At 35.6% G+C, this 12,626-nt stretch overlaps 1 protein-coding gene across 2 annotated transcripts in view; it reads left to right on the top strand.

Moving 5' to 3' along the window:
- The window catches only part of DLGAP1 (DLG associated protein 1), a 422,469-nt gene that overhangs the window by 155,412 nt on the left and 254,431 nt on the right, over positions 1-12,626 (top strand). For both annotated transcript variants that reach the window (XM_074899140.1, XM_074899141.1), the window contains exon 3: positions 4,152-4,260. The gene's annotated coding sequence lies outside the window, so the exon portion shown is untranslated. The remainder of the gene's footprint in view (positions 1-4,151; positions 4,261-12,626) is intronic.

The following is a 12,626-nucleotide window of genomic DNA, read 5'->3' as shown; positions in this document are numbered from 1 at the left end:
ACTTATCTGAAGTTATCAGTGATTCAGAATTGTAAACTTTTTCCCATTGCTGTGCTAGCTACTGAAATCAGAAGGTTTTCTCAAGGTATGAATTGTTTCCTTTCTGGACGCAGAAACAAGGGAATGTGAAATCTAGTGATTGTCTAGTGACTTCCTAAAGTAGCATAATTAAAACTCACACTTTGCAGAGCCCTTTAATCAGCACTGATTTTAATCCTTTATCATTAAATAGCTTCAGGTTGGCTTCTTTTCAGTTCAGAGTATAGTCAAAAGACTACGTCCATCTAATTGGCGGCAAATACAATCAGACTAAAAGTGTTCGTCTTCTCTGCCTGCCTTCCCCAGCAGGATGATGGAAGATACGAGCAGCTTATTATTGGTAACTTGGTGCTTCAGTTGTCTAGGGGAAAATAAGCGGTTTGCTCTGACTACAGACAAAATCTTAATGTGTTATTATTACTGTAGATCAGGAACTGAGCTGTAGACATTGAAGTATTGCATTAATATTTGCTGTGCTTGGATTAGCTGAACTGGCAGCGTATTTGAGTAGGGACTTGGGCTTTCTTATTATTTACTTAATTATATTTGTAATTTACTGTGGCTCAGTACTCAGCATGATTTTTAATTGTCTGAGAGAGACTGTTAATTTTACAAATGAGGTGGAATAAGTGTGTGTAATATTGCAATCTTGGCTTTATAGGAAGAAGGTTGTTTTGTGCTCATTGCTAAGCTTTATCGTATTCCCATTACTACTACACTGACATGGTTCTAATTAAATTTTTAGAAGTTCATTTGCCAGTGGTTACTAGGTAGTCCTCACTTCTGTAATTATTGCTATTTTGCTATAATTTGGGTAGCAAATATATGAGGTTCCTACCTATGCTTAAAAAGTAAAAAATTATTGATACTAGTGGCTTGATAGGCACTAAATCATATTCTGAAAGAGGCCTTTTCTGAACATCTGAGGTTATCTGCCATTTGTCACCGTAGGTACCTTCATTGGAAGGGTGCACTATATATAAAGCCCATCTAAGTACATACTTGTAATGGAACAGATTTGGGCTGTTAAAGGAGGTTGGTATCCTGATATTGCTTACAGAAAAATGGATAGTCATGCACTTTCACTAGGAATTATGGAAATATGAGAAGTGGGGAAAAAAACATGGGAAAGAAAAAAATCGTGTAAAAATTTGATCCATCCCCTTTACAATATATCTTTGTTAACTAAAAATGGCACATGATAGCAGAATCCTAGGAATGTAAAGATGCATCATATAGAAGAAAAATCAAGTAGCTTACTATGTAACAAACCACTTGAAGACCTGCCCTTCTTTTTTGCGCTGAAATTTAGTTTAATGGTAACGGTCACACTGTGAATTTTGTGTTCTACACAGGATTGGTACAGATATGATTAGAGTTTATTTCATAGAATTACAGAATGGCAGAATAATTTACATTAAAAGAATTGTAGGTGGTCATCTAGTAGAAGCCCTTGCTCAAGCAGGGCTAATGTCAGACTTGCATCAAGTTCCTTAATATCTTGTTCAACTGAGTGTTCATTCTCCCAGATGAAGATGTCACAGCCTCCCTGAGCACCTGTTCCAGGTTATTATTTGTTCCTGTTCTTCATTGCACCTCTTCCAGGTGTCTTTCTGAATAAATCTAGCTAGAACCACATAGTGGAGGTTAAGTTACTATTTGACACCTAGAAGCTGTTTCTGGAGACTCTGATTTTTGTAAATCATGTGCCATATAAAACCCGGGTAATTTAAGTCACTGTTGTGTGCTAAAACTGAGCCAGAACCTGGGGGGATTAAGATAAGTATGATTCCTGCTATGGTGGCAAATGCAGGCTATGAAGCAGTTTCAGATCAGTCTGTTGAGTAAAAAGTCAATTCATAATGTCCTCTTATTTCATGAAAAAGCAACCTAAAACTAATCAAAAGGGATCAAGTACCCTACAGTTTGTACTTCTGTACTTCAGTTAAACATCATTCAAAGTGTTGTAAATATATCAGTCTAAAAATCAACATTTTTTCTTATCCAAGTGAATTCTATCAGCTAAGAGAAACCCACCTGACCCCAGCTTCAGCAAGGTTTTCAAGCAGATTTTCAAGCATGGGAGTTTCAGTGGGTTCAGAGAAGTCCTTACAACTGAAGGCTCTGCATAAAGACCTGCCCAGTTTGATCCTTTAGAGATTTATCTTTGAAAGCTCCCTGAGGAGATCTTATATGGAAAAATCAATCCAGTTTACTTGTTACAATTAAATATACTCTGTCAATTTTATACTCTTATAGAAAATCTGAAATGGTTATGATGTAGTTAATATTGTAATCACATTAAAGGCACTCTCAAAAGAGATCCTGTCAACTGGAAATCTATGCCTTTCTGAAATTATTTAAAAGTAATATATGGTTCTGTACCTCTCTCTTGATCCCACTGCCAATCTGATGGGTTTACCATCACATTTTCCTGCTTTAAACATATTTTTCTCCCCCTTCTGACACAAAAACCTGCACAACCAAGGAAGCAAAATTATTTAAAGACCAACTGTACAGAAAGAATAGGAAAATTAGTTTTAGACTTAGGAAGAAATACACTAAAGATGGTTGGATATATACCTCAGGGGAGAGGCAGACTCTCAGTGACAGCTGTACACAAAGTGCTGCCATTGGAGTACTAGCAGAATGTGTTTCTATTCTGGCATTAATTTCAGACACTCTGAACCGGTGTCAGAATTTAGTTCCTCTTGGAAAGGGGTCTCATAGTAATTAAAAAGATAGTAACAAAAGGCAGGCTGCAGCCTTTATCAATTTGACTGCCTTTGAGGTTAAGGAATTCCTAGAAATAAACTTGTCTTGTGTATAGAGGCTGTTCTTGTCCTCTTAGTGGTTCTTTGGAAGAACCACTCATTGACCACTAAGCTCAATCCAAAGCTTGATGCTTGAGTAAGATGTGCGTGCCATTTCCGAAGGAGTTTATTTCAGACAATTTTCTAGCTTATGGGAAGTGGGACATCAGGCTCTGACCTTGTTAGTCTCTTCTGGCTTTATAAATAATGGTTTGTAATGCATGCACGCAAGTTGTCTTTACTCTGAAAGGTTTTGCTTTTTGTGACAACTAGTGCTCAATAGTTAACTGGTCTGTGTAAAGGTGTTTCTTTGAATAAACATCAAGAGAGTAAAATAACAGGAGTTTTCGGCACTTAAAAAATGTTGCTGTACTGATCGTACTTCAGTATAGTCTGAGGCTAGTATCAAAGCACACTTTGCCATATATTTTTTCTCTTACTATGCTTCTCAGTAAAGTTTGATTGGAGCTGTTAACTGCCTTTACAAGAAAAAATGTCTGCGCTTATTGTGGCTTGTACTTATGAGTTGTTCACGTAAAAAGAAAAAAAAAAAAAAGAATAAAATAGGCTAGACCTTTAAGTGATGGGAAACAAAACTTGAAATAGTGAGATGACTCATAGAGCTCAAATATAGAGCACAGAGGAAAATCATTTATTTCTGTTACTCACAGTAAGTAGTACTGGAGAACTAAGAAGGGAAAAACATATCTATCATTTTCCATACCAGAGAAAGAAAATGGCTTGGAAAGAAGTATTTGCAGTTTATATTATTTTAAAAATTGATATATTTAAATGTGCAGTGATTTGCCATTGCAGTTTTGTCCGCCACCCATTGAATCCTGGTAGGGATGTGCTGTGTATACAGCTGGGTGGTTGGTCAAGTTTTCTCACTGTTCTCCTCTGATTTTCTAGACAGGGGCAGCAGGACTTCATTGTGCTTATGTAGTGTGAGAAGAGGTTGCAGAAGGTTGAGGCTGGGGGGTAGGTGAGCTTGTGGAGAGTCAGTAGATATACTGAGGCAATCACATGTAACTAGTCTTTATATCTCTGTAACAGAACCAACAAACTCTTCATGCATTGTGCAGGGAGAATAAAACATGGGAGATAACACCACAAATGCAGCATTATACAATCTAAATATTCTCTTTTTTTGTGCTTTTTACTTGCAAGGAGGAGAGTGTGGTACCATGTGAAAATTTGGCTATGGACTGTTCATATATTGCTGTGTAGCTGCTTGCATGTTAATAATTTTATCTTGTTTCAGGCTAATAGTTTTCACTGCTACACTTTGTGTTTCAGAACAGTCAAGCATCAAATATTGGAGCTGGAATCTGAATTAAGGAGTGTGCGAAAAATCTCTTCCCTCTAACTATTGAAACAAAATAAAATGGAAAACTGACTGAAGGAGGTGAGTCCTTTCTTCTTACTCTCTGATCATTCTCCTTGATCTGTCTCTGCATCACTTTTATTCATTTTTCTCTAGATTTACTTGTAAAAGTGAGGAAGCCAAATGATTGCAAATTCTGAACTGCTTTAATGGAAATAAAGGCAGCCTGATAGCTTTCTATTTTGGCTTAGAATATTATATATATGATAACCCATCTTTGTACTTACCTAGGTCTGCAGATGGCATTAATATCAGATGTCTTTGAACATTGTGGTGAACGATTTTCATGAGTCTGACATTAACATAAAAAAGTAGCATATAAACTTAAATGTTGAGTAGAGGCCCATAGGGCTAGATGTGCCATTGCTATGGAGCAAGTGTAGAGAGTATGAGAGGAAAGGATTAATCTGACCTGGGGGAGTGTAATGAAAAAGAGAGATCAGAGCCAAAAATTAAGTACAGAAGACAGCATGGAGGATTGGTTGCAGCATCTTGAAAGCAACATTGAAATGGCCTGTAGAAGCTCTGGTAGGGAAAGAACTTCCTTTTCCACAGTTTCCAGAGCTTGCGCTTTTTTTTTTTTTTTTTTTTTCCACCAAGAGCTGCAAAAAACCAGGACCTTATTGATCTGGTAGACATGCTGAAGATAAGCCAAACTCTAGCAACTCTAGCCTCTTGAACGCAAATTGAATAGCAGTGAAATGTCTAAAGTATGGGTATTTCACACAGCTATTCATAATGAGACAAATTAAAACCAACAGTTCTATATCCTGTTTCTTTATTGCCACATGACAGACTTAAACACACATACAGTAAGAACAGGGAGAGTATTTTTAATTTATATTTCTTTTTAAAGTGATGGTCATGCTGCTTATTATTTTTAAACTCATAGAACTATGCTATGTTCAACTGTTTACAGTTCAGTAACAAGGAATTCAGTTACAATGTTAAATTAATAAATTACTTACATAACTGGTTATGGGAATAGCAGTATTTATACCATACTTAGCTTTTAAATATCCCTAAGTGGAGTATAATTTTAAGATATTGAATGAAATATTTTACATCTCTGGAATACCCCAGATTGATCTTTATTCATTGTTTTTCCTTTACATAAAATATTTCAATGGATACCTCACTTTAAAAAAATAATTTCTTACAATTAGAGTGTTATCTAATTATCCAGCAGTAACAATTGCTTTGTATTTTAGTAAACTTGCTATAAGAGAAGAAAATATCCATGCTGCTGCAGCTTTTCCATAGCCACAAAACTCTATCCATGATGATGTATTGTACATAATATATATGTATATATGAGTCTGTATGTTATATATGTAGCGTACATGTATGTAGTTAGACATTACAAGTATATATTTCTAAGGCACATATACGTTAGGAAAAAGTGGTGCATTTTCACTGCAGAATAGGACTTGGAACTAATGTGTTTTCTGACAATGTAAACAAATTAGGTCAGTTGAGCTACATTTGCCTCAGTTTGGCCTTCTGTAAAAATCTAAGACTTCATTGAAATGGTGATATAATGTGATTTTCCCAAGTAAACGTTGGATTTTTAGCTTGGGAATTTGTTTTTTTGCAGTAATACATTTCACATTTACTTATCACTTACAAATCTTTATATCAATACTATGCATTTTCATACACACACACAAAAAAAATCTATCTCCTTAATTCCCTGTGGTTTGGGTAAAATTACTATCTCCAGCAGTCCCAGTGTTCAGTTCCTTACAGCTTTGCTGAACTTTGACTGGTTTATGCATCTGGATTTGGGCATGTGTCTTTTCAAAGGGTCAAGGAAGTTAAGAACAATGCAGTAAGAACATTATTAAGGCTGTGCAGACACCTCTGCAGAAAGTAGGAAATGTCAAAATACATTCACACACATCATGACAGATGCTTTCCAAAAACAATCTCATATACCATTTTTTGCATGTAGTTTTACTGGAAATTCACCTGAGTATTGGTAGTTTCCTCTTTTAATTATTAAAAAGTAAATGTGACTTCGTTCCATTAGTAAATTTGATGCTTCTTATGACATTTTGTAGAGTCCACCTATTTAGTTGAGCCACCCAGTTTTGGATAGGGTATTTAAGATTTTGGAGAGGGTATTTGTAGATACATACAGACACACACACTTCTAATATAGCAAGCCTCTGCTTACTCACAAAAAGCAAAGGCATGACCACTTGAAGGGTGACATAGAGACTTTTTTCACTGAGTATTGGGAGGAGGTGTAATGACTTCTTTCAATATAGAGAGTCATATTGGAGAATGCAGAAGGGAGTGATTTTTGTTGTAAGTACACTGGTTTGTTGGGATATTGACTGCTCATAAAAATGTAAAGCTGAGGGAAATACTGGGGGACACAGCAGCATGAATGTGACTATTAACACTGTTAGAACTACATTTAAAAAATACCGTTCGTTTTAGAATAATCTGAATGGACAAAATGACAGAAACTGATTACTCCCATGAGGAGATAAATGGTTCTCAGAAGAAACACCAGCTTCTGTGACGCCTCCTATCAGTTTATTGCCCATCTGTAAAGGGGTCTTTTTGCTTGGTGCAAAAAGATGCAAGATAGGAGCATAAGAAATCTCTTAACAAAGGAATACAAAAGAAAACATTATGTCATTGAGGAAGGTATTTTGACAAGTGATATATTTATTAGAAAGAACAGAGTGAGGTCCATTTATTTTCATAAGGAATATATCATCAACATAAGTTACTCTATTGTGAATTTTGTTCAAGGGAGGTGCAGATGGAACTTAAATATGCCATTACATCAAGACATGTTTATCAGAATGGAGAAGATGACTAGGCTTTGAAAAAGTAGATAAGGAGAATCCGTATGAAATGTGTTAGGAACGCAGAAGAAATTGAACTTTAATGAGACCAAACAAAAGAAATATAATTAATCCTCTACAGGGAGAATGTATGAAAGAAATTTAATCTTAAAGTCTTCCTGTCTTATTGAGAGATAGGGTAGCGGATGCTTTGTATAATCTAATTATGCAGCAGTCTCAGGCTCTTCAAAATACTGTTCCTTAGGGAAAAAGGACACAAGACATAGAGAACAAATTACCAGTTAAAAGATATGATGATCTTTGATGCAGTACAAGAGGAAGTGTAAGGTATTTTATTAATATTGCTGCTGTGAAGGTAACAGCTGTAATGAGAAAAATTAGAAGTATTGCCTCAGGTAAAGTACGCTGAGAAGGCACAAAAGCGTAGATGAGGCAAAGGTAGTATAATCAAATATAAAGAAAAAACAGCTTTTGGGTGCTAATTGAAAACAGATCATAACTTGCTTGGGGGGTTTTAAAGAAAAATTTAGACAAGACTTTTTATTATAGCTTGAATGGTAATTCCCTGATTGGATATACAAAGCCTATGAATTGGAGAAAAGAAACTTAAATGACAAGGAGAAAGACAGGTGAATTGTCTTGTCTATTAGATAAAACAGGAAAATTCAAATGAAAAGACATTTCATATATTCTACTTCCTTCTCTACTTATGGGAAAACCAAACATCAGAATAAAAGATACTGTTTTAAGCAACAGTATGTAGGCAACAAGAGAGACCTGATGAGATGTAAAGAGCCAAATGCATTTTTACATCCTGTGGCAAGCTGGAAGTCCAGGGAATATCCATAATGCTTTGGGATGAGCTGAATACTGAAATTACTTCCAGACACTCCTTAGATTTGAGTGCCATAGTGACAACAATGAAAAATAGTGACATAGTGACAACTCTGAATAATCATGATCTGTGCAGACATAAGGGAAAATGGGTTTATAGTATACAGGTAGATAAAATATCAAAAACTGCAGATAGAGAGGTGCTGAGATATAAAGTATTGTATCAAAAGTTTTATTTCTACTGAGAAGTAAGGAAACAATCATTAATAACTAGAAACTACAGAGGTTTATCTTTGAGTAATAAAAATTGTGATGAGTTTGCTTACACAAGTTAAATATGCAGCTGGGGGAGAAAAGAGCAAAATAAAGAGGAAGTTGTTTTTTCTGTATACCTAAGGCCATCATTTTTTCTGCATCAGTCTGAATAAAATTTCACTTTATCACATCTAGCAGAAATAGATAACAATTCCTCACAGCTATAATCATTTTTGTATCAAAATTTATTTCAGAAATGCACCTTTGATCTCCTGCCTTTTGACAGTTGGTGTCATCCAGATATTTATTGACTGAATTCTAGATGATGTGGTCCTTCCTCTGTCATCTAGATTGATTTTTTTTTTTTTTTTTTTTTTTTTTTTTTTTTTTTTTTTTGTGGAAGGTGGGAAATTGGTAGAGGAAATTGCCTTAGAGTGCTGGAAGCCTCTATCTTCTACAGCTGACCTTAACTTCTGTAGAAATAGAGAAATTTTGTAACTTTGAGATCAATTATTTTATTACACCATCTTTAAAGCATGACTACATTACATCTGCAGTATTTGATCAGAGAGTAGTAAAGAAATGTGCCTATTTATGCCTTTATATAAACTATGTCAGGGTATCAAAACCAGTTTTAAATCATTATTGTTTCTTTTGAATAATTACTTAATTTTTATTTAATTTTATTTAAGTAAGAAAGTAATCAGGTTGGTAAACTCAGAGAAACAGGCTCAGGAAAAGAGAGGGAAAGTAACTTCAAGACAGGGTTGCCTGCTTCCCAGCCCACCTCCCCTTGCCTTGGTAAGTATGAGGTTGTAGAAGATAGGTAAGGAAGTGAGGTTAAATATTTAAGCATCTAGTCCTTTGTTATTTATTACACCTTTTCTTACTGTTTTATATTGATCCTATGGACTGTTAAATGATCCTTTAATTTTAAAGTGACTTTCTTTTACAGTGAAGGTCACAGCTAAAATACACCTGCTTGTGAGACCATGACTGTTGAGTGGCAGCTCTGAGGCCAAGGAAACATAGTAGTAGTGATAGGTAACAGTCTTGTAAGGTCTCTCAAGCCTCAGAAGAGGTCATCTCTAGCTTGAAATACCAGAATTATTCAACCTTTTAATGCTTTCCTATACTCTTCTTTAGGCATCTCCTTCCACTGTTGTTTATGACAGTAGCTCGGTGGGCCTTTGAATTCACCCAGCATGCCTATTTTTGTAAGTGCACACTATTGAAAGTAAGAAGCCTGTAAGCCTGTAAGAAGCTTGCCTGATGGGCCGTGGTGGGTCAACAGTAGTTTCACCATTGATTCTGAGAAAATGAGTATTTCTTGTATTCCCATCATTCTCTTCCAGTAAAAGATTTCAAATTGAGCACAGTGGGGAATCCTATTTACTCCCATGGTATGAAAACATACCCCTGAAATAATTCACCTATCATAGAAACAAACTGATCTATGGAACTGGCACTGGTTTTAGGCTGCTGATGCAGTGAGATGTCTGTCTTAGGTTTGCATTGTGCATCATAAGCAAACAATGGCACAGTGATAAATATCTCACCACCTCCTAATGGCTCCATGGAATTGGGCTCCACAGGTATCCTCATACTGGAAGGAGTATAGGAAGCACATCTGTCCTTATGTGCTCTGTCTTTATATTTTTATATTATTATAGCAACTAAAGCAATAACGTCATAAAAACTCTGATTCAGGTAATATTCTTAGTTCAGTGTTGCAGGGATGGATCCTGCACTGTGCAAAATAAAAAAATAACTTTGTTCTTTCTGAATAATAGAAGTCTGGCCAAGGTGCATTAATAGCCTCTTCCAACTCATTGGGTAACACAAAATATTGCTCTTCTGAAAGCCTTATTTTATATGAAACTCTCTCTGCCATACAGTTAATATTTTAAAGTGTTTTTGCAACTGTTTTATTTTTATTACACAGTGTTTATTTATCTTTTGTTTTGTTGCCCTTTCCTGCCAGCTCTTTTAGCTTCTTTCTACATGCTCCAGGCACAGTTTTAAAAGCTGGCTAATGATCTGGGGAAGGGGCAGGTCACAGTAGGAACATGACAAAGAATTCTGGTATTCAAGAGAGACCGCAGTCATGGCTGGATGCAGTGACTATGTTCTTAAGACCAAAGGGGAAAAAAACAAAACCAAACAAACAAAAAACCCAAGGAAAACAATTTATCAAAGTATAATTTATCAGGAACACAATATATAATCATTTGTGTCATTGAAGATTTCTGATTTGCCTTTGCTCTTAAAGCATTAGTTTATCTGAGCACATTGATGAAGTTTAAGTAGGCTAGAAATTTCCTGCAAATACTTATTTTAAAAGTGGAAAGAAATATTTCAATGTTACAAAATCAGCACGGTGAAATAATTCACGCTAGGTTTTACGAGCTAGCTAGGAATTTCTTTCAATAACTGAAATTCAGATCTTGGAAATTCTGGAAATCAGGGCAATTTCAAGAAGTGGAAGAAAATATAAAATCATCAAAAATAAAGTCGGGAAATAGTTCAAAAACTGGTGAAGTGATAGATACTGAGGAGTGTGAGTTGCTTAAATGTTTTGGGTGAGTTTGTAAAGTATCATTCTGTATGTTTATCAATATAAGAATAATAAGTATATTGTATACACATTATATTTAATATATTATAAAATATATTATTGTAATTATATTTTGTGTGTTATAAAAATATATAATTGTTTATTAGAATATATTGATATATAGACAAATATGATTAAGAATTAGGCAGTACAAGAATAAAGGAGTACAAAATGGAGATGTGAACCCATAAATCAAAATTCTGAAAAGGTTATTGAGGGCATGGTATGTTACCAGCTGTCACAGGATTCTGCAATTGACAGGTTAATTCACTACTCAGGCTTACAAATACAAGAGGGTCACCTTTCTATTTCAAATATGGCCACTCTGGGACATACTTCATTAAGGTACTCACGTTTGAAAAGCTTGTTGAAAACTGGAGATACTTTGGGAGAAGTCACAAGATTGGATCAAATTAGAATCAAAATGAAGAAAAATAATGGTTTAGTGATTGGGGCGAGCAGTTGGAAAATTATTTTCTCACTATGGAAGGCAACAAAATACTGAACTTCTGAGATTCACAAGTGATGACAAAAAAGATCCAGCATGTGGAAGATAAAGCTAGAAATGGAGGTTAAGTGTGTATTTTTAAGCATTTTAAACACCAGTGTTGTGGATTCTTGTAATTTAAAAGATTTCATTTGGAATTAAGGCTAGGATTGCTGAAACAATTAAGTGAATTAGATGCTCAGACATCCTTGAAATGTATTCATTAAATTGACAAAGATCTCTTGGGTTCCTCTAGAAATGCAGCAAAGCTAAAGGCAGTATGCTGCATTTGATTCAGAAAATGGGGTTTGATCCAAGGCACTGTGAAGTAGTATGGGATGGTCTCTGATTACCTTACAGAGCAGGTTAGACTGTACTGTCCCAGTGACCTCTTTTGTCCACAGAGTCAGTGTGTTTATTTGTACGTGAGAATAGCTAAAATAATGTTCTGACCTAATAGGAGCTGCTTGAGATTGTTGTTGAAGTTACACCCCATCTGTTTAATAAGATGACTGCGATTCACTCATGTTACAGTAGTAAGATGCTGTTTCACCTCCATTCTTCTGCTCCTGGTAGGGAAAACACTGGAAGACCAGGCCTGCGTATGTAGATGGCACAGAGCAGATGAGCAACAGCTTTGTTTGTGAGGCTTTCGGTAGCTGATTTGATTCCCAAAGCAGAAATGGTCTGTCGTGTTTCAGGACTTCTTCTGTGATCTGAATGTGTTGACCAGAGGAGGTCCTGAAATGTGACTAGATAAATATATTAACTAAGCATTTATCGGTTTTCTATAATATTGTTTATATAAATAATTCAGTTGAGACCATTGTCTCTCACCAGGAAAACTTTGATCTTAAATGAGTGAGTCTGGTTGGCTCGATTTTACCTCCATGAGAGTTACATTGAATTAGAGGCTACATAGAGGCTACATATTAAATATCCAGTCACGCACCAGTACAAGCAGTAATTTCGCTGTCACTGGACACTGCAGCCCTTACCATAGAAATGATCTATTTTCTTTCCTTTTTACACTTCACTGCCTAGGCTCTGCATGGCTAAAAGCCACCCATCCTGTAAACCAGATCTGTAATCAGTACAAGTACTATTTGAAAGCCAGTCTCCTAGTGTTACTTTTCAGAGATATGTATCTGAAATAGGATGGTCACGGAGAACAAAGTAAAGCTCACCTATGGGTGAGGAAGATCAGTTTATCCCGTGAATCAAAACTGGATTCTGTTCTGAGTTTTGATTACTCACAGAGTGAGATTTATGAGGCTCTAGAAATCAAAATTCTGCCCTATAGACACTTAAGTATAGAGCAGTAAGCTAGTATATTGAGGTTTTAGGGTTTTTTCTTGACTTTTTGTTT

Source organism: Athene noctua, chromosome 2 (assembly GCF_965140245.1).
Source record: "Athene noctua chromosome 2, bAthNoc1.hap1.1, whole genome shotgun sequence".
Lineage (NCBI taxonomy): Eukaryota > Metazoa > Chordata > Aves > Strigiformes > Strigidae > Athene > Athene noctua.
This window is presented reverse-complemented; position numbering and strand designations above follow the sequence as displayed.